Source organism: Bos grunniens, chromosome 21, assembly GCF_055505025.1.
Source record: "Bos grunniens cultivar Pamir isolate PY7600 chromosome 21, Bosgru_T2T1.0, whole genome shotgun sequence".
Lineage (NCBI taxonomy): Eukaryota > Metazoa > Chordata > Mammalia > Artiodactyla > Bovidae > Bos > Bos grunniens.
Genome location: NC_141185.1, coordinates 70,154,838 through 70,167,308, shown reverse-complemented (window position 1 = coordinate 70,167,308; position 12,471 = coordinate 70,154,838). Strand labels below are relative to the sequence as shown.

Below are 12,471 nucleotides of genomic sequence, written 5' to 3'. Positions count from 1 at the left end.
AACAAGGAGAGGTCCAGAGGATGCTAGTTGAGAGGATCAAGAAAGGGACCTTATTTTCAGGGATAAAAATATTCAGATCTAACAGGGATAAAGTGTCCGGCTCTCTTTAATCCCATCTTTCTTTCATTCAATGTTATAACCACCAATAGAAAGCCTTAAGGGCTTCCCTGGTAGCTCAGGAACTTCACCGAGACCCAACACTCTCCCAGGGAATTGTTAAAACTGGTTTCTTTCTGGATGAACCCATTTTGAAACCATCCATGTTAACTGGTAATACATGGTAATTTAGTATCGAATCTACTTACCTCCCCCAGGCCTCCACCCCTGCAAAAGTCTTTGTTTATTCATTTTACGAACAACCTGATCATAAAACACACAACCATACTGAAAACCACTGGGCTGGAATTCAGACAACGTTAAGTTATCATTTCAATTTGGCCACTTACTGATCCTTTGTCAACTCCAAAGAAAGCAGCAACCTCTATGAGCTTTACTTTTCATTTTCTTTTTAAATGGGAGATATACAAATGCTGCCTATTTCAAAACAATGAAACAATATAAATATAGGGTTTACATTTATTTACCTTGGAAGAGAATACATTTTTATGTATTTTAGAGAATGTGAGATAATGAGAAAAGTCTTCTTTTTTTAATTTGGTTAGCTGCTGCCCATAAGAACGGTTTTACACTTCCCAGATGTCCCTTCTGAAATGTTGTTTTTCTCCAGCATTAGTTTATAGTTCTATCCCAGTAGTTATTTCTACATTGCATTTTCAAATCCTCCTCATTAGATTTTTTAAAATTCTTTCATTCTCACACTGCCTCTCAGTACATGGTAGATGCTTCATAAATTTCATTAATTATATTAGATCAGATGGTAAAATTTCCCAAAGTTGGAGTTATCCTTATTCAGGCATGCCATCTGCTGGTTCCCTGGTGTATCTGTTAGTCGGCCTGAATTCTTTAATCCAATAAATTACAATTCATGTTGAAGCATTGCTGAGTTTGTGTGTTGAGCAATTTTCCCACGTTCTTTCACTTCCTGTGTGCAGGTGCTATTGTTTCATTGAACCTCTCCAGAATTGTTTTTCCTGCAACCTTCTTTTACCTGTTGGCCACTCTAAAAACCCGGAGAAATGGAGTTTACGTTTCAGAACCCTGGATTGACCAGAACGATATAACTGGGCATGCTCAGTAGGTTGGCCTGATTTGGAACATACTTACGGCTTGAATGGGCGCATTTAATGCTGTTTGTTTCAGGATTGGCTGCATATTCGTCCTAACATTCTACTGAGAGATGGCAGCCTTTCCCACCCTCTGGGCCCTCCCACTTTTCCATTTTGTCCGTGTGCCCAATTTTGGAGCCAGCCCTCTAGGATCTCCCGGCCAATCAAGAGACCACACATTGTTGCCTAAGAGACCCCGGATGCCAGTGAAAAGATTTACAGGTAGTGATTGGCCTACTGGAAGGGGTGGGGGCTAGACGGAGTCACAGAAACAGCTATGGCAACACCAGCACTAGAGGCTTGAGGAGAAAGACTCGAAGAGAAAGACTTAAAGAGGTGAGAGCAGTGATCACTGCATGAAAAAGATGGAGACTTTTAAGAGCTCTTCTCTCAGGTCCTCCTGGGCTTCTCACGAGCCTTGGCAGTGACCCCGGGAATTACATTCTGCTCTGTATTAGCAGTTAAATGACCAGGTGCATCATATATATGAAATTAACAACCAACAAATAATTACTTCTATGCTTATCAAAGCATTAGGTGTTTGCATTGTTTTATAGTTTATCTTTGTTTCCACCTAGTTGAATATAAGATGAATTCATATTTAAATCTAACCATACCCTATTTCCTGATCATTTCCTGGTAATCTCTATTTCCTTCTCTGATGATACTGCAGCGTACAATGGGTGAGCTGTGTGTTAGTGGAGAAACTCAACCGTGTTCTGCTCTGTAAACACCAAATAAAAACCCGATTATCCTGAGTCTAACCCCAGTGCTCGGTTCCTAATGTTGAGTTGTACCTTCTTTGCCACTAGCTTTAATCCTTAAACCACCTCACCTCCACTATTGTGTTCATTCATTCCGCTGATTGAGACAAGGTTTTATTGAGCACCTACTGTGTACTACTGAGTTTAGGATTCAGGTGAGCACATTCAGAAAACCACATTAGCAGAGAAGCACCGGTTTTGTACCACATTCTCTGGTCTGAAGTTCAGTGTGTCTGTACAGATAGTGCATGAAGGGAGAGGAAGGAGGATGAACCAAAAAGGTAAATTCATGGTGTACCTAGATTAGCATGCTAAGGATTCTGTAGCCATTATCGAGTCTCTGAAGGTTTTTGAGCTGAAAAATGACTAACAGACCTTTTAAAAAATACTTCCCTGAATAGAGTAGTGGTTAGCCAAAGTTAGGGAGTAGGAAAGTGTGGAGATATTGATCAAATGGTACAAACCTTCAGTTATAAAAGGAATAAGTTCTGGAGACCTTATATACAGCATGGTGACTATGTGGTGATGGTGGTGGTAGTTTAGTTGCTAAGTTGTGTCCCACTCTTGCAACCCCATGGACTGTAGCCCACCAGGTTCGTCTGTCCATGGAATTCTCCAGGCAAGAATACTGGAGTGGGTTGCCATTTACTTCTTCAGGGGATCTTCCTGCCCAGGGATCATGGTGACTATAGTTAATAATAATATATTATATACTTGAAATTTGCTAGAAGAGTAGATCTCAAGGGTAATCACACACACAGAAGTGCACAAATGCACACACATGCACACACACACAGTAACTATGGGAGGTGATGGATATGTTACATAGTTTGATTGTGGTAAGCATCCCACAATGTGTACATATACTAAAACATCACCTTAAATATATACATTTTTGTTTAAAAAAACCCTCTTGTAATAGACTGTAATCTCCATTATAGTCAAGACTTGTCTTTATACCTGTAATACAGACCTAATAAGTCTTTAGTGAAGTTGTGCATTGGTGACAGTGTGAAGAATGGCTTTGAAGATGGGATTGGAGGTGTGTTACCACTGGAACTTTACCAAAGGACCTATCCTTGCCTTTAAGCATGACACTAGAAGCACACACTGGGGGTAAGGGCCATAAGCCCTTTTTCTTCCCCTTTATCCGAAGAAAAATTAAAGGGGAACATGCAAGGACAGCCATTAAGGGGGAAAGAGGTCATGAAAAAACAACAGCAAGGTTTGTATGTAGAAGGAGGGAAGGCAACTTGCTTTGTCTTGTAATTTTTTTGTATGTTGTATGAAAGCGTCTGAGTGGTCTATACTGTGAACCAGTGTGGGCATGCAGATATGCACACTGCCCATCTTCTAGAGTGGACAGAGGAAAAAGCTGTAAAAGGATAATGACAAAAACCAGGGCAGGATACCTCCATTTGCCTGTTTCAGGAAGACTGTTACCAAGAGGGCTCTTTTTCTCAGCCAGGCCCATCTCATGAAAACCAAACTTTATTCAAGTTGATTTGAAAAAAAAAGCCTAATTGAAATAATTTCTAGCTCTGAAGAACCAGGAAGGGAAAAAAAAAAAAAACAATGCAAAACCTTAGGGAGGACCTGGAAAAGCTACTTTGTCCTAATCAGAAATCATGCTTAGAATCAGTCAGTTTTTTTTCTACTCAAACTGGGAAAAGAGTTTCTGAGCTTACAACAGAAGTTTTTAACCTGGTATAAGCAAAATGTAATGTTAATATGCATTTTTCTAGGGAGAAGATTCATAGTATTCATCATATCCTCAAAGAGTTTTATAGCCCTGAAAAAAATAAAATAAAAGATTGAAAACAATTGGTTTAAGGAATCCCCTGGCTGTCCAGAGTTTGGGACTCTGTACATTCATTGCCGAGGGCCGGGGTCAATCCCTGGTTGGGGACAGATTCTGCAAGCTAAGTGGCTTGGCCTAAACAGATAAATAAAAATTAAAACACACACACACACACAACTTCAATCAGTTTAAATAGAAGAAACATCAAACATGAATAAATAGCAATAAAAAAGGAAATATGTGATTTTTAACTGAGCAGATCTAGACTCAGTGACCATGCTTTATATATTTGCCTGCTCATGTGTATTTTTGTAGCAGCCAATTAATAATACTGTAATGAAATCATTTCTTACACCTTTGCAACTTAGCTGTTAGGAGCTAAGAATGTGAGGGCTCATCTGAACCTCCTTAATTTTCCCTTATTCCAGTGGAATGGTATCAGCAGGCAAGTGCAGGAAGATATTATCTATGGTTTAAAACCCTGAGGTTTTAAAACTATTAGTTTTCTCTTCAGCTCTAATTTAAACCTGAGAGGGAATATTACATGTCAAGTGAGAGTCACAAAATTTCAGATCTAGCATTTGGGGGAATCCTCTGTAAGTCAAAAACTAACGTTTTTTTAATTTTTTTTTTTTTTTTTAAAAACTAAAGCGCGGTCGGCCTCTGGGAGCGTCCGGGGCCCTGGCCGGGCGGGCTCTACCGCGCGCGCCTCCCGCCCCTTCCCAGAAGGCCAGCTCCGGCGCTCCGGGCCTGGTTATCCGCTGGCGCCGCCGCGCAGGCGGAGTTCTCGGGCTCACCAGCCGGCTCCGGGTCGGCCGTTTTTTTAATTTAAAAAAAAAATTTATTTATTTGGCTGTGCCAGGTCTTAGTTGTGGCATGTGAATCAAAATATTGTCTGGGTGAATTCCCTGGTGGTCCACGGGACCTGGGTTCTATCCCTGGTCAGGGAACTACATCCCACATGCCCTAACAAAGACCTGGCTCAGCCAGATAAATAAATAAAAATAAATATTTTTTTAAATTGTCTTATATTTGTTGCTATAATTTTTGGAGCCTTGGGTCAGGCAGGCAAATCCTGTGCAGTCCCCAACTCAGCATCACTGCTTTGGATATGAAACATACCTTCAGAGAGGAAGAAGGCACAAACAAACAGAAACACTGAGGATATATACTGAAAATGCCATCCATCTGCTTTAAATATTTTTTACCTTAAAATATTTTGTTGTGCCCCTTTCAAGGACAGGCTTTGAAGACCTCTGGAAATAACAGGAAGTTCTAAGAAAGTCTGTGGTGATGCTATCTATTTTAATTTTTTAACTTTTTATTTTGTGTTGGAGTGTAACCAATTAACAGTGTTGTGGTAGTTTCACATGAACAATGAAGGGTCTCACCCATACATATACATGTATCCATTCTCCCCCAGCCAGGCTGCCATTGACCACAGTTCCTTGTGCTATATTGTGGTCCCTGTTGGTTATCCATTTTAAATATAGCAGTGTGTACCTGTCCAAGTCAATCCTAAAGGAAATCAGTCCTGAATATTCATTGGAAGGACTGATGCTGAAGCTGAAGCTCCAATTCTTTGGCCACTTGATGCGAAGAGCCCGCACATTAGAAAAGACCCTGATGCTGGGAAAGATTGAAGGCAGGAGGAGAAGGGGATGCCAGAGGACGAGATGGTTGGATGGAATAACTGACTCAATGGACATGAGTTTGAGTAACCTCCAGGAGATGGGAAAGGACAGGGAAGCCTGGTGTGCTGCAGTCCATGGGGTTAGTCGGACACGACTGAGTGACTACTTGCAAAAAGTTTCAAAGCTAGTAAGTTTTAGAGCCAGGATCAAAACTGTGTAATGTAAAAAGTTTTGGTTGCAAACAACAGAAATAGATTATAGCTAATGTGTGCATGCTGTGTGCTTAGTTGCTCAGTTGTTTCCAACTCTTTGTCACCCACCAGGCTCCTCCGTCTATGGGGATTCTCCAGCCAAGAATACTGGAGTGGGTTGCCATGCCCTCCTCCAGGGAATCTTCCCAACCCAGGGATCGAATCCAGGTCTCCCACATTGCAGGCAGATTCCTTACCATCTGAGCCACCGGGGATGCCCCTACAAGAAGGGTCTTCTAGCTAATGTAGGTGAAATTTATTGAAGGCTATCAGGTGGCTCACAAAATGGATAAGAAAGGACATGTGTGCATGCTAAGTTGCTTCAGTCGTTTCTGATTCTTTGTGACCCTGGGGACCATAGCCCACCAGGGTCCTCTGTCCAAGGGATTCTCCAGGCAAGAATACTTGAGTGGACTGCCATGGCCTCCTCCAGGGGATCTTCCTGACCCAGGGATCAAACCTGCATTTCTTATGTCTCCAGCATTGGCAGGCAGATTCCTTACCACTAGCACCACCTAGGAAGCCCCTCCAAGAAGAGTCTAAGAACAGCTTAACAGTCTACTCAGAGCATCTACGGTACTTTGAATGATCACCTTGGCTGTAAAGCAAGGATAAGCCAGCATCAGTTACCTGGCCTAGCTTAATCTCATTACTGGGAAAGGGGAGGCCACCTTGATTAACCAACCCAGCAGACCCTAAACACTGAGGGAAAAGTAATCCCTTATGGAAATTAGAGTGCTTTAATCCAATGAAGGCAGACATAGGGACTTCCCTGGCTGTCCAATGGTTAGAATTGGATCATAAAGAAGGTTGAGCATTGAAGAATCGATGCTTTTTAATTGTGGTACTGGAGAAGACCTTTGAGACTCCCTTGGACAGCAATGAGATCAAATGAGTCAATCCTAAAGGAAATCAACCCTGAATATTCATTGGGAGGACTGATGCTGCAGCTGAAGCTCCAAAACTTTGGCCACCTGATGCGAAGATCCGACTCCTTGGAAAAGACCCTGATGCTGGGAAAGATTGAAGGCAGGAGGAGAAGGGAGGCAAGAGAGTATGAGATGGTTGGATGGCATCACCAACTCAATGGACATGAGTCTGAGCAAACTGGGAGATAGTGAAGGACAGGGAAGCCTGGTGTACTTCAGTCCATGGAGTTGCAAAGAGTTGGACACAACTTAGTGACTGAACAACAGCAGTCATGGTTAAGACTCAACATTTCCAATTCAAGGGATGTGAGTTCCATCTCCGGTGGGAGGACTGAGATCCCACATGCCGTGAGGCCACAAAAATGAAGGCAGACATATACAGTACTGGGTGTACTGTATATTTTCCCCAGTGTATTTTTCTCAATAAACCCAAATCTGTCCATATATAAATTCTTGGCCTTGTCCATTGTACTATTCTACTTCTTAAATATGGTAGCAAGCTAGAACCCTTGTTAGCTAGATGTCAGAAAGTTAACAGAGGAAGGAGGTCACAAGGGACAAAATGGAGTAGTTCAGATTGCACGGTGATTTTATAAATACTTCTTTCTGACCAATATGGTATGTTCTTCGCTAAGAGTGATTCTGATTTTTTCCCCTTGGTCCAGTGAAAATCAAACAGAGTTAAACAGACCTGGATCTGGTTCTGTGTTTCACCACCTACTGTCTGTATAACTCTGGGCAAAGCATGGAACTTCAGTGAGCCTCATTTTCTTCATCTGTAAAATAAGCTAAAACCCACCACCTTACCATATTGTTATGGGTTTTAACTGAGCAAATCTGTTAAGTGCCTGACATATAAAATACTCCCAGTAAATGTTATTCTCCCTCTAGTCCATGTCCCAGTGTACTAAAAAAGATTTATGGTATTAGTATTTTTAGTATTCTGAAGATTGTATGAGTCATTTCTTCTGCAGGTGTAGTTTTTCTTACAGAAGAATATCCAGTTATTTCATGATGGCATTTTCACCTCCAAAAAACAGAAATGGCCCCAAAATGCAGACAAAGATGAGTACCTGGGCACCCCTAAACCATCAGCTTTTGAATGACCGGTTGAGTAATGAGAACTACTGTATTAGTTGAAATCATGCTTTAAAGGAAAAAAAAAAAGCATTAAAATTTTGGTAATCAAACCATGAACAGGAATTGCTTAGGATTGTATAGTGGATAAAAAAAAAATGAAGGATTTCTTCAAAAATTTTAATTGAAAAAAACTGAAATAAATTTAGAACAAAAATAAAGAAAACTTCAATTGAGCCCCAGTTACATGGCCAGAGTTGGCAAGAGATACAGAGTTCCTGCTTAGAAAGAAAGATCTTAGGGACTTCCCTGGTGGTCCAGTGGCTAAGGCTCTTTGCTCCCAGGGCTGGGGCCCAGGTTCTATCACTGGCCAGGAAATTCAGTCCCACATACTGCAACTAAAGACCTTGTGTGCTGCAACTAAGACCCAGCACAGCCAAATAAATTAATAAACATTTTTTAAAAGATTTAGGAGATGAGAAGGAGGAGTGTCTACCAGCTCCCCTTCACCTCCATATCCAACTGGTTTTCAGGTTCTGTGAGTCTTCTTCCGAGGTCTCTTCATCCAGACCCCTCTTCTCCTTTGACTTGTGCACATCCAGCTCCACATTCTCAGTTCACACACTCAGCCCCCTTCGCCTGGCACATTGCAGTAACCCCTCAGCTGGTTTCACTGTCTCTAATCCATCCTCTATTCTGGTCCCAGAATGATCTTTCTAAAATACCAAACTAATCCTATGAAGCAAAAGTGATAACAGACTGCTCCAAAGGATAAATTCCACCCTACCTACTGTGCATAGCACTGAGGACCCTTCATGTGTGTTAGTCACTGAGTCATGTCTGAGTCTTGGAGACCCCATGGACTATAGCCGGCCAGGCTCCTCTGTCTGTGGGATTCTCCAGGCAAGAATACTGGAGTAGGTTGCCATGACCTCCTCCAAGGGATCTTCATGACCCACGGATCGAACCCAGTGTCCTTTATATCACCTGCATTAGCAAGTGAGTTTTCTTTTTTTAATTTATTTGGTTGCAATTTTGTTGAAGCATGTGAACCCTTAGTTGCAGCATGTGGGATCTAGTTCCCTGACCAGAAATCAAACCCAGGCCCCCTGCATTGGGAGCATGGAGTCTTAGCCCCTGGACCACCAGGGAAGTCCCAGCAGGTGAGTTCTTTAACACTGGCTCCACCTGGGAAGCCTGAATAGCTTTTGTCAAATTTTATGAGAATTTCTAGGGAATTCCCTGGTGGCCCAGTGGCTCAGAGTCTGTGCTCCCAATGCAGGGGGCTGGGTTCCATCTGTGTTCAGGAAACTAGATCCCACATGCCGCAAGAGTTTGCATGCTGCAGCTAAAGAACCCACATGGCACAACTAAGACCCAGTGCAGTCAAATAAATAAAAATGTTTAAAAATTTCATGGTTATTTCTAGATGAGCAATGATAAGAGAAATAACAATTTCTATTAGAAATGATATTTATTTTGTTGTTCAGAACTCCCATTTTATCACCACCCCCATTTTTATTTTGGTTTAGTTAGGTTCTAGTTTGGAGTAAAAGTATTTTCAAAAATCTTAGCCTGCCATATGTAAAATAGATAGGCAATGGGAATTTGCTGCGTGGCTCAGGAAACTCACACAGGGCCACTGTATCAACCTAGAGGGGTGGGGTGGGGAGGGAGAGGGGAGGGAGGTTCAAAAGGGAGGGGATATATACATACCTATGGTTGATTCATGTTGAGGTTTGACAGAAAACAACAAAATTCTGTCAAGCAAAATCCTTCAATAAAAAAATAATTAAAATTAAAAAAGTGTCAAATCACCATGTTGTACACCTGAAACTAACATTATATTATATGTCAATTATAATTCAGTAAAAATTAAATATAATAAAAATTAAAAAAATCTTGGCCCGTGTATATACCCATATGTATGTGAATGAATGTATCAGTACTTAGACACTCAAGTGGAATTTGCATATGTATACAGCAAACTGTTAATAGTGTGTGCACATGTGCTCAGTCTTGTCCGACTCTTGGCAACTCCACAGACTGTAGCCCTCCAGGCTCCTCTGTCCATGGAATTTTCCAGGCAAGAATATTAGAGTGGGTTGCCATGCCCTCCTCCAGGGAATCTTCCCATCCCAGGAATTAAACCCACGTCTCTTTATGTCTCCTGCATTGGCAGGTGGGTTCTTTACTGGTTGAGCCATCAGAGAAGCCCAACTATCAATAGTGATTTCCCCTAAAAAGTTGGACAACATGGAAGAGTGGGAGGGAAGTCTGTTGGAAGAGAGAGTTTTTGTTTTTTACCGTATATAGTGCAATGATATTTAACAATTTAAAAAACAAATATAAGTAAAAGCAAGCAAAGAACAGTAATGCTGAAAATTGAAAAACACAGGTTCCAGATCAGCTATACTAAATAATCTCCTGCTTGACTTCAGCGAGTCTCTTATGCCTCTAATCTTTACTACCTGCCTTTGGAAATTGAGTGGCTTGGATCAGATGACCTCAAAGGCCCCTTCCAGGTCTAACATTCTGAGACTGTGAAAAGGGTTAAAAATAGATACCTAAGTTTACAGCTGGGCAGACTGTGTCCATAAGATAACTTCAGGGGCATTTCTACACTTCTATAACAGGGCATTTGCCAATGATCAGCGTAATTTTGAGGTCCTCTTTTTTTGTTTTGGCCACACTGCACAGCATATGGGATTTTAGTTTGCTGGCCAGGGATAGAACTCAGGCATCCTGCATTGCAAGCATGGAGTCTTAAACACTGTACCACTAGGGAAGTCCCTGGTTTTTGTTTTAATTTTGCCTTTTTTCTATTCTGTAGTAAAATGAAAAATATGAAACTGTTTCAGTCTAAAATAAACCTCATAGGAGTTTAACTTCACAAGAGGCTTTAAGCAGAGAGATTGAATTCAAATGTAGATGCAAAAATTATAGCATCCTCAGATTACAAGATAATTCAGACCTTGTGAAAACGTTGAGAGGAGGAATGTTTTATAAGTAAGTATTTCTTTGCTGTCTAGTGTAGGGTTTTTTTTTTTTTTTTCCATTTAGTGTTTTAATTGAAAGTGATCAACATTTCTTTTTTTTTTTTTTTTGTAATATGGTTCACACATGTAGTACAGTACACATGTAGTTAAAAGGGTGTTCTGAGAAAAAGCACCTAACCACCATCCATCGGTCATAATTTAGGAGCCCCAAAATGTCTTATGCCTCCATGGTAATGATGTCACATGGTGAAATATGCAACCACAGTGTCAACAGACTAAAATAACAACCATGGGATTTTAACTTAACAGCAGGCTCTGAGTAAATTGTGATGTAAACAAACTGCAACATTCTGCAAGGAAAGACGATTCTCTCTAATGTTTTCCACTTGAAGTGATACTGTTTCTGGGCTCTTTTTTTATTTTAATTGAATATGGCTGATTTACAATGTTGTGTTAGTTTCAAGTGTACAGCAAAGGGATTCAGTTATACATATCTATTCTTTTTCAGATTCTTTCCCTTATGGGTGATTACACAATATTGAGTAGTGTATGTAGCATAAGTAGGTCCTTGTTGGTTATTTATTTTATATATAACAGTTTGTATATGTTAATCCCAAACTCCCAATTTATCCTTCCAACCCTCTTCCACCTTTTTAAGATCAAAAATCTGATTGCAAATCCTTGGAATGAAGACTTGCTCCCAACCAGAGACTATAAGATTCTGAGTCTGCCTGAGGGCCTGACAGTTAGATAATTTGTTCCAAATTATACTTCTTGTCAAGGGTAGAGTCAGAGCCAGATCTGAGTTTGTCTAGTGTTTATCTTTCTGCCCATCATGCCTATCAGTTCCTACCTGACTCTAATCGCCTTTTGGTGAAGAACTGGATTTGCCTGGACTCTGCTTAGACTTGGTCATTGGCCCTCTGAAGACCCTATCTCCTATCCTCTTTATTTGATTTTATTATCAATGACTGACTTTATTTATTATTTATTTATTTAAATATTTATTTTATTTATTTGTTTGACTACACTGGGTCTTCATTACGGCATGCAGGATCTCTAGATGCAGCGTGTGGAATCTTTTTAGTTGCAGCAAGTGGAATCTAGTTCCCTGACCAGAGATGGAACTCGGGCCCCTACATAGGGAGTTTTGAGTCTTAGCCACTAGACCACCAGGGAAGTCCCCCTGCCACTTTCTTGCTGACTCTCCACACCCCTTCAAGTCAGTGCCCCTTTCTTTCTGATGCCTTCTGTTGTCATTGGACACCACGATGGTCCTCCCAACCTCCTTTTGAAAGGAGGTTGTCATCCTGGGACCTAATTGCTTTTTTTTTTTTCCCATTCTTAGGTCAAACCATGGGCAGCAATTCATTGAGAATGTAGGGCTTGAGGTCAGAATAGGGAAGATCAAGTTTGGGGGTCAGAATAGAAAGACCATGGTTCTAGCAGGGTTTCCTAGGTGTTAGTGATAAAGAATCTGCCAGTCAATGCAGGACATGCAAGAGACGTGGGTTTGATCCCTGGGTCAGGGAGATTCCCCTAGAGTGGGAAATGGCAACCCAGTCCAGTATTCTTGCCTGGGAAATCCCATGGACAGAGGAGCCTGGCAGGCTACAGTCCATGGGGTCTCCAAGACTTGGACATGACTAAGCACGCTTGCACCACATGGCTTTTTAGTGAAGAAACAAGTATATTATTCAGCTGAACATACAGTCTGGAACCAATGATTTTTCTTTAAAATCTATAAAGGTAATCCTTTGGGCCTCTGCTTATCCTCTCTAAAACACAAA

General features: G+C 41.1%; 1 long non-coding RNA gene and 1 pseudogene across 5 annotated transcripts in view; one reads left to right on the top strand and one right to left on the bottom strand.

Moving 5' to 3' along the window:
- The window catches only part of LOC147349945 (ankyrin repeat domain-containing protein 26-like), a 510,210-nt pseudogene that overhangs the window by 240,220 nt on the left and 257,519 nt on the right, over nucleotides 1–12,471 (bottom strand).
- Nucleotides 1,399–12,471, top strand: part of LOC147349956 (uncharacterized) — a 32,423-nt gene continuing 21,350 nt past the window's right edge. For 3 of the 5 annotated variants that reach the window (XR_015150618.1, XR_015150617.1, XR_015150615.1), the window contains exon 1: nucleotides 1,417–1,562. This is a non-coding gene — a long non-coding RNA (uncharacterized LOC147349956). Of the gene's footprint in view, nucleotides 1,563–12,471 lie in introns of all 5 variants that reach the window. The other 2 variants (XR_015150619.1, XR_015150616.1) reach the window with 2 other exon arrangements.